Raw genomic sequence first — 15912 nt, 5'->3', positions numbered from 1 at the left:
TGGACTGGCATCGACAGGCTCCCGGACAAGGCCGGAACGACTTTGCCGAGAGGGTTTCTCCCGTTAGAACACTCTAGGAGCCCGAGGAATTGCTCGTTACCGTTTATGGCCTTGCAAGACCAGGGTGGTACTAATATTTTTCTTTCATGCGTAACGATCAACTAGGGACTACTAGGCTGAATCGTTTGCTTCACCAACTTTCGTTGGCATACAAAATGGTAGAGTAAGGTACCACAAAAAGTTCTGTAAGGGTTCCACCCACCCTCCAATTTCTTCTCGGATCCATGAGGTCGAGGACAAAACCTGGACAAAGGACAAAAGGTTCTTATAAAAAAGTAATTCTAATAACCTGCGGTGGTTAACACCGTCAAAGCTCAACCTGTGAAATTCAAACACCAAGTCATCTTTCGAAGAAACCCATCGATAAAAAACGACAGATTCACCAGACTTCCAATAGTTATAGGTCGAGCACTGATCCAGGTGGGATTGATCATCGAACGACTAGCACTCTGCTAGTTACCGACCGACCACGGAGCCACGTCGTACTATTGTTCCGGTCTTCATCACCGTCAGCGGCCGTTATCATCCAGATTATACCGAGAATCTAGAATCCATCCTCAAGACACATTACTTCGAGTACTCAGCTATCCAATCGTCTTACAGGAAATATCGCCTACGTCAAGTAGAGTCCACGTTCCGTTTCCACCAGGTGATTATGAGACCCATCTGAAGCAGGCCCAGGTATAGCCGCAACTAACTAATTTTCATAACATGGAAGAAAAAAAAAAATAGTAAAATGTAAAGTTGCATTAGAATACTATCTGATGCATGCCATTTGGTTGATGTGGTACAGTTCCATTTTCTTTGCTGCATTGTTAAGTGCGTGTCCGATCAGGTTAAGCCGACCTTGAGAAAATGAACCCGATTGTGCTAGTCAAATGTCGCAAGCTAGATGAGCAGACGATCAGAATCAACGTTTTTGGAGATGCCAATAGCCTGTTGGGCCCAATCTACAAAGCTCTGACCGCAACGGCGCGGTCAGTGATTGTCATTGGTCAACGACGAAGACGGAACAACTGGTTCGATGCAGGGTGCCAGAGAGTGACAGACATAAAGAATGTCGCCAGAAACCGTATGCTTGTGGCAGGTAACCAACGGTACAGAGCAGCGAGAGCCGAATGAAAGCAAATCCACCGCAAAAAGAAAAATGATCTAGAAGGGAATTTGCTGACCGATAAAACGGCGGAGGCTGCCAGGTGGAAGGAGCACTTTCAGCAGTTGTTCAATGGTGAAAATGGAAATGTAGCGTGAAAGAGGATGAACATTGATGATGACGATCAAGCTGTGTACCCGCCAACCATAGTAGGTTAAAAAGGCAATCAGCGAGCTAAAGAACTGTAAGTCTGCCGGGAAGCACGAGATCCCGGTCGAGCTTCTCAAGCGCTGATAAATCGATCCATCGAGTACTTTTGAAGGTATGGGAGGGCGAAGAAATGCCCACCGGTTGGTTGGATGGCCTCCTACTGGAGTGCGCCAATTACAGAACAAATACCGTAATTTCGGGTGAAATTGATCATTTTTCACTGTTTTCTTGATATGCTTTCTAAACTGTTATCAATACCATACAAGTAAATGCAGGAAAACAAGTACGACGGTGAACCTCATTGGCTCATGTACCGAAATTTTTCAACAAATGTGATGTTAGTGCCAAAAATCTGGTCTAAAATTAAAAATCGGGGAATCCCATTTCAGGGTAAAATTGATCACTTGTCAATGTTATTATTGTTAGTTTCGAAATCAACTTTACATACTTAATTTGGGCCTCCTGAATCCAAATCTGCTTGGCAAATTCTTAACAAGACAATATTTATGGAAATAATCAATAATCAAATTTCAAGAATACCGCGAAAAACGCCTAAATGTAGGCAATTTCCAAAGGATTTCCCTACTTTGTTGCAGAAAATTGAATTTTTCAACAAAACGAGCAAATTGGTAAGAGTTTTGATAGTAAAATCTGTTTTGGAGATATATTGTAAGCATCCTTACAAACTTTCAGATTTACACCATGTCCAAATCCTTGTTTAGAACTAGAAGTTTATAGATGACGATCAATTTCACACTAAACTTGATTCTAGAATTTTACATTATTTTCATAGAAATAAACATTCTGTGGCACAAAAAAACTTCACTATACACAATTAGACATTATTTAAGACAAACAACGTTCATTTACTAAAAGTTGCAATGAGCTTGGTGCACTATTAGTAAGAAATAAAATCGCGTGACACGGTGATCAATTTCACCCTACTGATCAATTACACCCGAATTTACGGTACCCTGCTGAATTTGGCGTACAAAATACTATCACGCATCCTGGTTAACGGATTGGGACTGCTCGAGGAGTCCTTCGTCGGTGAAAACCAGGCTGGTTTTCGCGTGGGCCGCTTGGCTTTGCGGACAATGTATCATGTCAGTGCAATAAAATAGTTTATATTATTCCTGTTCGGGCCCGCTACTCCAATTAGTTTTTAGGTCTATTGTGACATTGCCACTATCCTTTGTGGGTAGTGCATGTCGTTTATTCAATTGAGGGTCAATAAAGCATTGATTTCGATACCTACAGTTCTAGTTTTGTTCCCTCGAACAAATCTGAACGTAACATTAATTGTTAAATGGTAATAATAACTTTATTATTAGGTTAAATAGTTCCGCATTCCAGATCCTTCACAGAGAACTAACTATACGAGAGCACGTTTCTTATCAATCATAACTGATTCATTTTTCGTGAAAAAAAAAAAATAGTTTTAGTAGATATTTGGCCAAGCAAACTTCCCTCATCCTCGCACTGCTGTTAACCCGTATAGGCCTGAGTGAAAGCAAAAATACTGAAACCCTCACCGCTCAGAGAATTCTTAACGGATTCAAATTATTTTTTGTCAGTTCACTGGCCTACATATCTTGTTTCTAGAAGTGACCAGAGGAACTCGGAAATATTCCTGTGGCCGGAGTTATTCCGGTGGGTCACTGGGTCAAGTCGGATAGAAAAGGGCTATTTTTTGGGACATGCCAAGATACCTTTCTTTATTTGCAATGACAATCGTTTTAATTTGCATAAATCATTAAGATCTGACATTCAACATTATAAATGAAGAGTTTTGCACCGTTTAAAATATACCGGATGTAGTCATTCGGACGTAATTCCCGGAAGAACCGGCTATCGATTTGTTGGATACTAATTCGTTTCAATTCACGAAAAGTAGAAATCAAACATAATTGTGCACTAAAATACATTCCCATATGCTTGGCACAGATGTTCAGATACAATTTGGCCACTTTATCGTAAGTTTGAGGTGTCCCGGGACCTGAAAATGGTCATTTGTAGGATTAATCAAATGCAATACTCATAGTTATCCAATTCAAACGTTTCTCAAAAGGTGTACACTGATCCAATTTTCTTAAAATTCCGTCATGTAGTGGCCACATTATAACCTACTCCGGAAATTATCTGTGACTTGAAATTTGACTACCTTCAGGGGCACAAACGCACAGTACCCTTCTCACCCGACCTGACCCAGTGATCCACCGGAATAACTCCGACCACGGGAATATTTCCGCGTTCCTCTGTCCACTTCTAGAAACTAGATATGTGTGCCAGTATACTGACAAAAAATCATTTGAATCCATTAAGAATTCACTGAACGGTGAGAGTTTTAGAATTTTGCTTTCACTCAGGCCTATATGGGTTAAATATCCCCAGAAGATAACGAAAACCCGAGACTTCTTACTAACAAAACAAAAAGTATTTAAAAAGAGGAGGTTTGATCAGTAATGAGAATTCTCGCATATCACTTGAACGCCGGCAAGGATCTATCTTTAAAGAGGTTACATTTAGAAATCCCTAACCCATTTTGATCATTAGTGTTTAGTTCAGCCTTGGTTGACTCCAAGTGTTTCAACCCAATTTTTTTAGATAATTTCCAAAAGGGCATAGAGCCTGGGTCCAATTGACAAATCTTATTTTCAAAATTTTTGTTCCTTAATTGTGAAAAACGTTTTTTGATTTCTTTCTGCATATCCTGTCATATAATTTTCATAGCAGGATCGCGAGTGTGTTGAAATTGCCCTCTTCTCGGGTTTTTAAGACTTCAAATTTTATTTCACATTTTGGAATAGTAATTTGGCTTTAACAATGGAATTTGTCAAAGTTTAAAGAGCATTGTCAATATCAAGTTTTGTTTATAAAGAAATGAGTCTATATATGTTTCATATATATTCCAGTCGACTCGAAATAATTGAAAGTGGAGCTGATAGGATTAAGAATCGCTTCATGTGATATTTGAAACGTAACAGGGACATGATCAGACTCAAAATCAGCATGAGTAACTAATTGGCTACAAAGATGACAAGAGTCGGTTAAGGTTAAGACCAAATCAAATCGTAGTCTAGAAGAGGAGAAACACGTAGGGCTATCAGGGTATTGAATTGAGAAATATCCTGAAGAGCACTCATCAAATAAAATTCTGCCGTTGGAATTACTTTGCGAATGATTCCATGAGTGACAATGACAAAAAAAAAATGACAATTAACTTGCTGCCCAGACATAGAAAAGGATTGGTTAGGATGGTATTGGAGCTGAACTCAGGCCCGTATAAGCTTACTAGATATTGGCTTTACAGGCTGATAGGCACTACCGGAGTACTGAAGAAGTGGTAGAAAAAAGAAATAGGGGAAGATACGTATTCTCGGCAGTCTTAGCTGATGCTGTGCTTCATTTGTAATTTTCTCGGACATCAGCAGACAAATTACGTGTTTGTCTGTATACATTTGTGCGCTGTTCAATCCTCTATCGATTCTCACCGACGGACTTGTTAAAATGTTTGTGGAAACGTTTTTACAACGCTGCGAACATCTCTTGTCAGTGTGACTATTATCGGCAGCCTCATTTTCTTCGGCAGCTTTCCCATAAGAACCGCTGGTGAATCTTTTCGGCACCTCCAAATCAGTCGCCTTTTGAGGCGTGTTCATATGAATTGATGACATCTCTGGCGATATTGTTAGTTCATTCTCGGAAATTTCGGAAAAGCCGACGGAACAAATAATCATCTGAATGTTTTCATTGGTGTGTTTATTTGATAGACAAATACTGTGTAATTTGCCTTTTAAGGTGAAGATAAATCGAAGCCAAACTTCAAATTTTCAAGAGCATGGATCTGGAGAACCAAACATCAGTTTAAGCTGAAAACCTATTCGATTGGTCACTAGCTGGTGGTGACCAATCGATTAAGTTTTCAACTTAAACTGATGTTTGGTTCTCCAGATCCGTGCTCTTGAAAATTTGAAGTTTGGCTTCGATTCATCTTCACCTTAAATTTGGTTGCTGATAAACGTCGAATGGTGCCGAAGCCGTAAGTCTCCCTACGTCCCATTTACAAGTAAAGCGACAAGTTGGATTGTCCTTACCAGCGACCATAATTGTAAATACGTCCTTATAAATTACATATCTATAATCATCCGTCATCTATTGTAAACTTCCCTGGGAAGTTTTCAAGCATTCACGTGAAGCTCAAACGCTCAAAAGAACGTTCTCGAAAACGTGAACTGTCAAAAATACACCATGAACTACCATCATGTTTACATGAACTTTCTCGGAACTAGGCAACGCGTTCATATATACAAGATCTAGTTCACGGTGTATTTTTGCTTGTTGACGAGTTCACGACTGCTGTTCACGGATACAAGAACGGATTTTTTTTCTGTGCACAAGACTGATAAGAGACGGACGTACCTTCAAGATGGAAGGATATGTGGTCAAGTGTTAAGTGATTTTTGATCAAACGTTCTGCTGTCGAGATTTCGAAAAAAAAAAATAATTCCGAAAACTTGCGAAACAATCAATTTTCAATATAAATACAGTCAACTTTCTCTTACTCGATATTCCCTTACGCGTTATCGAGTTAGAGAACCATAGTAAAATTAGGTTTTCATGGCTACCTCGATGAGCCCTTGGATCTCATTCGCACTTGTTTTGTGTATTGTTACTCGATACCTCCCCATCTCGATGGTCCCTTTAATACTGAGTTATGGAAAGTTGACTGTAATTGCAGAAAAAGTGTCCTTCACTCCTTTTTCAGCAATCCTCCAAATGTTAATTTCATGATCACGAACAAATCGTGTTGGTGGCTTCTCCCAAGGTCTGTCTCATCAACTTGATCTATTCCCTCCAGGTTAACCCAAGTCTCGTCTTGTCGATCACAATCGTGCAGCTTGAAGTCCACAGCACTGTCGCAACGAAAAGCAGAAAAATAGGAGAATCACGCTCTGCTCCTTCGCGTCAAGGTAATTTGGGTCATTGAATGGAGTGCGCCTCGCACTATCACCATCACCGATCACCATCGTCATCATCATCACTACCACCAGAGTGCGCCATCTGGCCTAGCTGTTCCTCAAGACTCAATTTGCATTCCCCGTTCGCGTCTTCATCGCCATCGAAGGCAACAAAACGGGCAGTGACTGATGATGATCGCAGGAGAAATATTATCAGACCATGTGAAAAAGATAACCATCACTAGTACATTCGAAATCAGCCCAAGGAATAATTCGTAACGAGCAATAATTGAGTATAAATTAACCATTGAAATTCCAAAATAGCAATTAAAAATAAACTTTTCACCGAAAAAATCGCAAAGAATAGAAAACAAAAATCAAAAATTACACTGCACTTTTGTTTCAAAAATTAAAATACCGCAATTTACATAATTTAGGATTCCTGAATCCATTGCCGTTTTCAAAAATACCATATCATCACGTCTAGTGTTTGTGATACTGGCTGTTGAAAATGCATTATTTAATGATTTTAGGCAACTTACATGCACCTTTTTCTTCTATATGGACATAAAGATCATACATATTACTTTATTTACAGTTTTGATTGGCAACTTTTAATTGCTTAGTTTCAACTTGTCATTGAACTTTTTGGTGCTGATCACCTGCTGGAATGCTCTAAATGTTTTTGTGGCTAATTTTTTAATGCTGATTTTAAATTTCTTATTGCCTTTTTACATTTACTCATAGGTATATCGGTTATTTTTTATTGCTAGTTTCCATTGCTTATTTTTATCGATTAATCGGTAAAAATATATTGTTTAAACACTCGTGAATTTGGCTGTCGTTGATCGCTTGCCGCGGTTTGCTATTTACTGAGGGGTTGGCCGTGAATACATATTGTTGCTGATCATAGAGTTACACGATCAAGGAGGAGGAATCATGCTACACAACACATACATTCACGCCTAGATGCTTCTCCCCTTTAAACAATAATTTATCGCTTGACGGTGGCGATGATTATGATGATGATGATGACGAAGATGTTGCAAAATAATGCATTAGCGAGACTTGAATCCAATTTACAGCGGTTGATGCACAAGGAATGCTTGTACCTTTCAGAGACACGCGATCAAGTTATACTTTACTACCCAGAAGCGGCTGCTCAAGCTGGCATCTGGCATTTACAATTCAATTGACTCGTTTTGCGGTGTGAATTGCTCACGGTGAAGGCTAAGGTCAATGAAAGAAGAGCTGTGACATCGCTTCTATGCAATTCGAGGATGTTACCGGTACATCCCTACTAATCTTGTCAACTAAATTAGATATTCATATGGAATGTGTGACAAACACCTCTTTTCATATTGTTTAGAGCTGTTAAATCCATTACCGCTGTCAAAAATATTTAAGCAATTCTAGTTTTCACAATATTGACTGTTAAAAATACATTATTTAACTATTTCAACCAATTTGTTTTACAGCTTGTATGGCTTTTTGTTTGCTAAATTAACAACAAAAAGTTATTACTTTATGTGTTCAAGAAGATTTATCAACAAAGTTCACAAGACTTTCGATGCTCAAAAGATATTTGTTGATGCTCATAAAAGTATTATACCTTGCCATTTGAGAGAAATTGATGACCAAACCACAAAAAGCTTCAACTACACCCCCAAATTTGTTCATTCGGACATCTAGAAGCTACTGTGCAAGTTTTAGGAGAATACGTCTACTCTGAAGGGAGGCTAAACCAGTTTTAAATTTATATGAAAAAAATTGAACAAATATATGGGAGTCAAAGTTGATGGATTCTGCTCAAACTTTCCCAGTAGCTTCTTGAGGTCCCAAACTTTTGTAAGATGACTTCAATGGGTTTTTTATTGAAAACTTTTTAAAGTTTTTCTTGCAAAATTTCGCAGGTGCTTCTCAAAGAATATAAGATTACGCATGTAAAGCCGCATTGATTTGTTATATTGGTCGAGTTAATGCTGAGAAAATCCGCCATGTTTGTTTTCAATGTAATTTTTGAAAAATGTCACAGTTTTAAGTAAAAACTTAACAAACAGGAGCAAAAAAAGTCATAAATAGTTTCAATTGGATGAGTAATGACAGAGATATGGGCAAAACATTTTGTGTGTTTTTAAGGGCGCAGGAGTGTCAATATTACGAAATATGCAATCATCAAACCGTATAAACTTAATCAGGTCAAACCATTACAATTACTGCTACAGCAACGTCTTACTTCTTCAGTGCGAGCAAACGAAATATCTGGGTTATCCGGTCAAGGTGATTTATCTCACCGCCACCGACCTCGTACCGGTCTGCTCAAACCTTTTGGTATATCTAGGATCCAACTTGAACGGCAAGCGGCATGCTACAGCATTCCTACTGTGCCTTATGCTCCGACTGCATAGCTCTTAACTAGAAGCCAGCCGGTTTTGCTTTTCATCGTCATTCTTTGGGGGGTGGTTATTCCAGTCTTGCCCCATCATCGAATGCTTGTCTTGAAACGCGAGAGGAAAATTCCGGCAAAAAAACTTTTTGGCAGCTCGACCGGTTTGCCGATGCTTCAATTGTTGTTTGTTCCATTATTCGTGAGGCTGTTATTGAGTGGTTGATAGGGTGGAAACATTGCATGTAATACCAACGAGGTTTCATCATTTTCGAAACTGAACCGTCTTACTAGTCGCTTGGCATTTTTATTGTCAATTACTTCAAACTATCCTCATAGTCGTGCTGGTAGTGATGAGGAATATCAAATTATAAATCTATTGACTTAATTCGCACACATCTTTAACCCTCTAATACCCAACCCCGCCTTTAGACGGGGTACACTTTGGAATTTTGTGTATTTTTTCGTAGCTCGCAAATCAAAATGATTTTATTTTTGGCTTATAGTTTGACTCATAACACGCATATAAAAAAAGTTTTTTATGACTTTTGAAACTTTTTTGTATTTTTAGAAATTGTTTGAAAAATTGCATTCTTATATAACCTACAAATGCCTGAGCTTCATTTAACGTGTAATATAAAAAATCATACCTTTTATATTTTTCTACGATTAACCTATCACAAACGAAGAGCCTGGTGGTATTAAAATCATTTCAAACCTGTTTTTCCGTTAGTTACACGGAAAATAAAATACGCTCCGAAAAAAAATTAAAAATTTAATATTTTTAAAAATACCGTAACAATTTAAATTTTTATTATTGCCAAAAATCAACAACTAGAAAAGGCTTCAAGAAAAAAAGAAAAATGCTAGGGATGTTCAAAAATAAAAATTATAAAAATCAAAAACCAAAATTTCAAAATTTGCGAATAAAAATAAATAAATGCCCAAAACGTGTTTAGAACGATTTTAGATAACGAAAAATAATACTTAAATCGAAAATAAAAATTTGGGTATTAGAGGGTTAATCTTATCGTGAACTGTGATCATTTGAGATCGGGCGTAACCATTCTTAAGTTAACCCGATTGAGGCTAGCTTAAGATTTGTTTTTCAAATTGTTATTGTGAACGTTGTATTCAAATAATTTACACCCGATTTTCATGACATGCAAGCCAAAGCCAGAAGTTGGCATTTTTTCGCCATTGCCAAAGTTATTCTGGTATTTTGGTCGGTTTAAAATTTGAACACTTCAATCGTAGTAAATGATGTTTCAACCGATATCGGTCTAAGTTACATTACGATTCTATGGAAGATCCAAAACATCCATTAAAGTCTTAAAAGAAAAGTCTTGAAGAAACACTGTATTTAAAAGAAATGCGCTCGGCAACATGGTCTCAAAATGTTTACGGGAACAATTATGGTATTTTAGTTCAGAAAAAAAACTACGTTTTGTAGTGTCCGGAGGGAGGAATCGACACTTTCAAAGTTAATGGCTCAATCAACCGAATTTTTGTTGTACATGACAACCAATAATGGTACAAACAGACGCATTCCGAGAAGACAAGGTGGACAGACGAAAACCAAAGGGAGGACGAGGTGAACTGAACAACCAAAATAGAAAATGATCAACTGAATTGCAACAGAAGCAATTCCAGCGCAACTTTATCGCTCGAAACACTTTACAAGACTGACGTGTCATTCCTTTCTTCCCGTTGCTTGTTATTGAAACTATATGCCCTTCTGCCTAGTGTATATATTCTCTAGTACCCCTCTACAAGTCTACCTACGTTGATTTGTAGGTTAAGTCCACTTTCTGTAAATGTTCCAGCTCTACCTGAGAAGCAAAATTGGTCATTCAGGATCAATGGATAGCGATGATTCGATACAATTCTGAATGCAAATCGTTTAAAAAGAAATCACAGCTCTTTCAGAAAATGTTCTGTATCTTCCGGAGGACATCGTAGTGGTTAATCAGGATCAGACGATAGCGATGACATTGATGCAAATTGTTTGGAAAAAATCGCTGTTCTCTAGATCAAATGTACACTTATCTCTTACAGATATTCTGAATTTCCCGGTGGACCAATGAGAATATATACTAAGGTGTGGAAGAAGAAGCAATGGCTACGTATTAGTAAAGAGAAAAAAAACGTAAACAAAAATAACTACGTCACTAATTTACCCGGCCTCTTATGGGAGCTCGCTTGCTTGTAGTTGTGAAGCATTTTGCACCGTACACGGATGTCACGCACACTAAATGTCGTCTTCCTCACCTCGGTATATATTCTCATTGCCGGTGGACCATAAAGTGTTCATTAAGGATCAGATAATGGCGATGACTCTGCCGTCACGAATGCAAATTGTTTAAAAACTCGCAGCTCTTTGTGTCTATTTTCAGGATGTCCATTTTTTACGGTTGTCCTGGATTTTCCGGAGGGTCAAGAAATGACCATCCCAAGTAACATTTTTAGTTTTTTCATTTACTACAAGCTGTTGTTACCACCATATCGTTAAAACTCATTTTAGAACTTATTAGTCTTAATAACCTTAATAAACCTTTGATAAAACTCCGTTAAGCCCGAAAAGGCCCACACTACAGGAGGTTGTTAAGACTATACCTTAAAACCGTTTCTAAACTTCTTAGTTTTGTATCGTATGAATATTTCTACCCTTGTAGTATGCTATAAAACATTCATAAGAGCTATTGTACAGCCTTATTGAGCTCAACTAGCGGTATTAAATCTTTTACGATATCCTAATACACAGAATAAAACCAATGTTAAGAGCATATGATTGAACAAACATCAACCAATAATTTGTTTATAAACCATAACCTTTTTTTGATATTGAAACCATCATGATGTCTGCCGAATCATAATAATAAATTAAAATAATCATTTTTTGCGTGGCAGAAAATTTCCTTACTATCGCGTGAAATTCCTGCCAACAAAAATTTACTGGTGGAATAACATAAAATTTTTCGATTTACAGCAACGCGCCACAATTACGACATCATTATTGGCTATCCAATATTTTATTCCATTCCATTTTCAGAATGATTTCATGCTCATCTCAATCATAAATTGGAGTTTCCCACGCATATTGTAATTATCAATCCGAAATGGCGACAATAAAAATGGATTCCATCCAGTTAAATCTTGCTGGTCTTGTCTGAAATAATAATAATAATAATCATTCATAAACGCATTTGATCTTAAGAACCCGTGCGCAAAACCCTCACTGGCTAAAATATTCCTAAATCAGAATATTTGTTCTGCACTAAGACAAATTGGTTTTTTGGGAGCCTTGACTTAAACTTAATGCACTCAGGAAAGCTAGTGCTGTCAAAAAGGTAAATAAATCGGAAGATTCAATTTTGTGATGTAATTCATTTTATTAAATTTGTGCCGTTATGTATCTAACTGTTTTATTGGAATGAATTGTTATTATAAAGCCCGTCGTGCTTGATCGGTTGTATTGATGCAGAAAAGTGATAAGTGCCTGAAAAATGAAAGCTTTTATCGTCTAGCTCAGCTGTTGTGTGCAGCATAGTTGTCCCACTAGAACGGAAAGTTCAGGCAAGTATGGGAAAAATATGCGATATTCTGTTAATTCTTCGAGAAGAATATTTGTCATTTCTATGTTTGCGTTCTGAATAATCCATAATTAACTACGTAATTATCATTATCAACATTATGATATTGATAACCACACGCAGACTGCAATCCAATAACATGCATCAGACAGTTGAGATTTAAGAAGGCTTTAATATGACTTAGCGTAGTCTTAGGAGTTTTACTAATGCCTTGACAAGACAAGCAAGATAAGGTTTTAAGTATAGGTTTTAATAGACATCATTTTAAAGTGGGTTTTACCGAAAAGAACGTTTGGCACTTTGCAATGCTTTCTTAAATCTGTTAGGAATGGATACATCTTTAACAAAACCTCCATAAATAACATCTAAGATCAAAAAGCACTGAAATTGTTACTTGGGATATAAGTTCATTGGAGACAACGATGTAGAACAACTCGGAGCCCATTCCTCTTACTTAGTCGTTTGGATAAAATCGCTGCACTCTAGGCAAATTATCAGGAAATGACATTAATTCGAATTTGAAACCACAAATGCATTTTATTTTAAATATCAGCTTTTTACGTCAACTTTTAGGATATGTCAATTTATATGCATGTTCCAAATTTCCGTAAGACCAAGAAATGGAAATTAAAGAACAAACAGAGACAACATTGCACATTGGGCAAGACCGCAAAATTAGGAGGAAAACATTATTTTAACTGTGAAGATGATTTTTAGAACAAAAGTGTCTTCGGCAAAAGTGTTACACATGATGAGGACTACATTTTGAGATTTAGTGACATTAGGGTGGTCCAATAAAATACGGAAATATTTTTGCCAACTTTTATGCTTTTCATGTTAGCGCTTTGACGTGTTCTAGGAAGTTGTTCTTTGTTTAATTTTTAACAACTTTGCCGTAGACGCCAACCTTTCTATGACGTTTTTCGTAATGTAGAGTAGGGTGGTCCATGAAAAATTGATATTTTGCCCATAATTTTTTATTTCAAATTCTATCAAAATTACGACTACTACAAAGTTTTATAACTAATTGAAACGCGCATTTTGATAAAAAAAATTAAGTGATTCTATTCATTCGTTCATGAGATATGACCATTTTTATTCAAAAAAATCATGTTTTTCAAACGTCAATATCTCAAAAAGAGGGAAAAACGGGGATGCAATTTGCGCAGGATCTGAAAGGTATTACTTAGAGGTTCAAATGGTATATTATATCTCTGGAGGATATTAGAGGATTTGCAGTATAACTCTGATGTGAAAACGAGCATTTTATTTTTTACTGAAAATTCATGATTTTAGTTGAAATATTGAACATTACGGTAAAATTCTATATAAAATTTGTTTAAAAACTGCTCAACTGAATATTTTTCTGCATATTATTCTTATTTATGTTATGTTTAGATTTATATTCCGAACACTTGCGGCTTACACTGACTTGAAATGCAACTAACAGGCAAAAATCAGCCGATATATGTATGAAATATTAAATTTCTTTGCATAATTTAACCGTGAACCGTGAAGTTTCTCCTGAATTGATAATAAAAATATTAATATATCTGCTTAAATTGTAAGTTTTTCGCAAAAGTATGGAACAAGATTTTGTTCCATTGCCGAACGCTGTGATTATTCCGCCACATATTCCGATCAGTGTGATTCAAATTCCGAACAGCACTAATAAATCCTATTCATATAAATAATTTTGCAAATAAATTAATCTTAGCTGGTTTATCTAACATCGAGCTAGAAAATCATTACTACTCTCAGGGTATAAAGTAGGTTCAAACACATTAAATTTGAATTGCAATTCACATCACGCCATACAGAATCCGCGTGTTCGGAATTTGTGTATGATTGTTTTATGTTTTAAATCATTAACGAAAAAATGTTTTGATTCGATGTACATTTTCAATAAACAGGCTGTGTATGGTTGAAAGTGATTAAATTAAATTTTAAAAAAATTACACTATGCAATTGGCATTGCTTTTTGGATTTGTATAACATTTACTTTGAACATTGATAAGCATAAGCTTGAGCTTGGATCAGTTTACATTACAAAAAATAAACATTCAGCTTCATTGAACAGCATGTGTAAATGCTTGTAGAAGTCATTTTATAGTGGCATAACGACGCCATTGATATATACTTTGATAATCTCGCTTATTCTATTTAATACATTTCATACATATTATTACTGATGCATTAAAACAACTGTTGTGAATATAAAGTTGTCATCGATCCCTATAACAAAAGGTTTGTATTCATTTTAGAACAATATAAAAAGAAATATTCGATTGAGAAGATTTCCGATGGTTTTGACTTTGTTTTAACAGCACACATCAATATTTCAGCTAAAAACATGAATTTTCAGTAAAAAAAATGCTCATTTTTCACATCAAAAAGATACAGTAAATCCTCTCATATCCTCCAGAGATATAATATACCATTTGAACCTCTAAGTTATACCTTTCAGATCCTGCGCATATTGTATCCCCGTTTTTCCCCCTTTTTGAGATATTGACGTTTGAAAAACATGATTTTTTGAATAAAAATGGTCATATCTCATGAAAAAATGAATAAAATCACTTAATTTTTACACCAAAATGCGAGTTTCAATTAGTTATAAAACTGTGTAGAAGACGTAATTTTGATAGAATTTGAAATAAAAAAGTTATGGGCAAAATATCAATTTTTCATGGAATACCCTACCCTTTTTTTTTTTTTGTTTTTTACAAGGAGGAAATCTGCAAACAGATCCCCTGAGAAGATAACTCAGGGAATGCGGGGATGACGCACCAACGACGACCCGCTAAAACCAGCCTATGCACTGTGCATGAGCAATTCATTTAGAATTGCTCAAGTGGTGAACAGTGCATCGACATGACCCTTGGACTCAGACCCTCATCTCCCCGGAACCACCTTACGGTATTTCTTCGGGAAGGGACCAGTGCATATAGCACAACACGTGTAGCAGAAGTAGCCTAGGCAAACTGCTTCTCCTAGCCGACTTAAACAATGTTACAAGGGACCAGCCTCAGCAGGGCTAATCCTCTGCAGCCAACTCTTGGTCGGCGCGCCATAGACGCTGCAATTCTAACATAATGTGAGTGACAGCCGTAGTTACTGCATTCCAGCACTCGGCATCCGCACACATTCTCTCAATAATATTGTCGGGGGACGTGTCCTTTCCGCATGTAGTGAGCATGCGACCTCTCACAACAATGAAACGGGGGCAATCGAAGACGACATGCTCCGCTGTTTCCTCTACACCAGCACAATTGGGGCACGCAGGAGATTCTGAGTGCCCGAACCTATGCAGGTACTGTCTATAGCAACCATGTCCTGACATAAACTGCGTCAGGTGGAAGTTCACTTCCCCATGGCTTCTACCATACCAATCTGACACATTTGGTATTAGTCGATGGGTCCATCTACCCTTAGTGGAATTATCCCATTCCTGCTGCCAGCTTCTGAGCGTTTCCTCTTTACACGTGTCGCGGACTCCTCTGGTACCCCTTTGGTTGAAGCATTGAACATCTTCCTTGATGATGAGCCCGATGGGCGTCATCCCGGCTATGATGCACACGGCCTCTTTAGATACCGTCCGGTATGCAC

The sequence above is a fragment of the Aedes aegypti genome, chromosome 2, assembly GCF_002204515.2.
Source record: "Aedes aegypti strain LVP_AGWG chromosome 2, AaegL5.0 Primary Assembly, whole genome shotgun sequence".
NCBI lineage: Eukaryota > Metazoa > Arthropoda > Insecta > Diptera > Culicidae > Aedes > Aedes aegypti.
The sequence above is the reverse complement of the archived record's forward strand: the minus strand, read 5'-3'. Positions refer to the sequence as shown.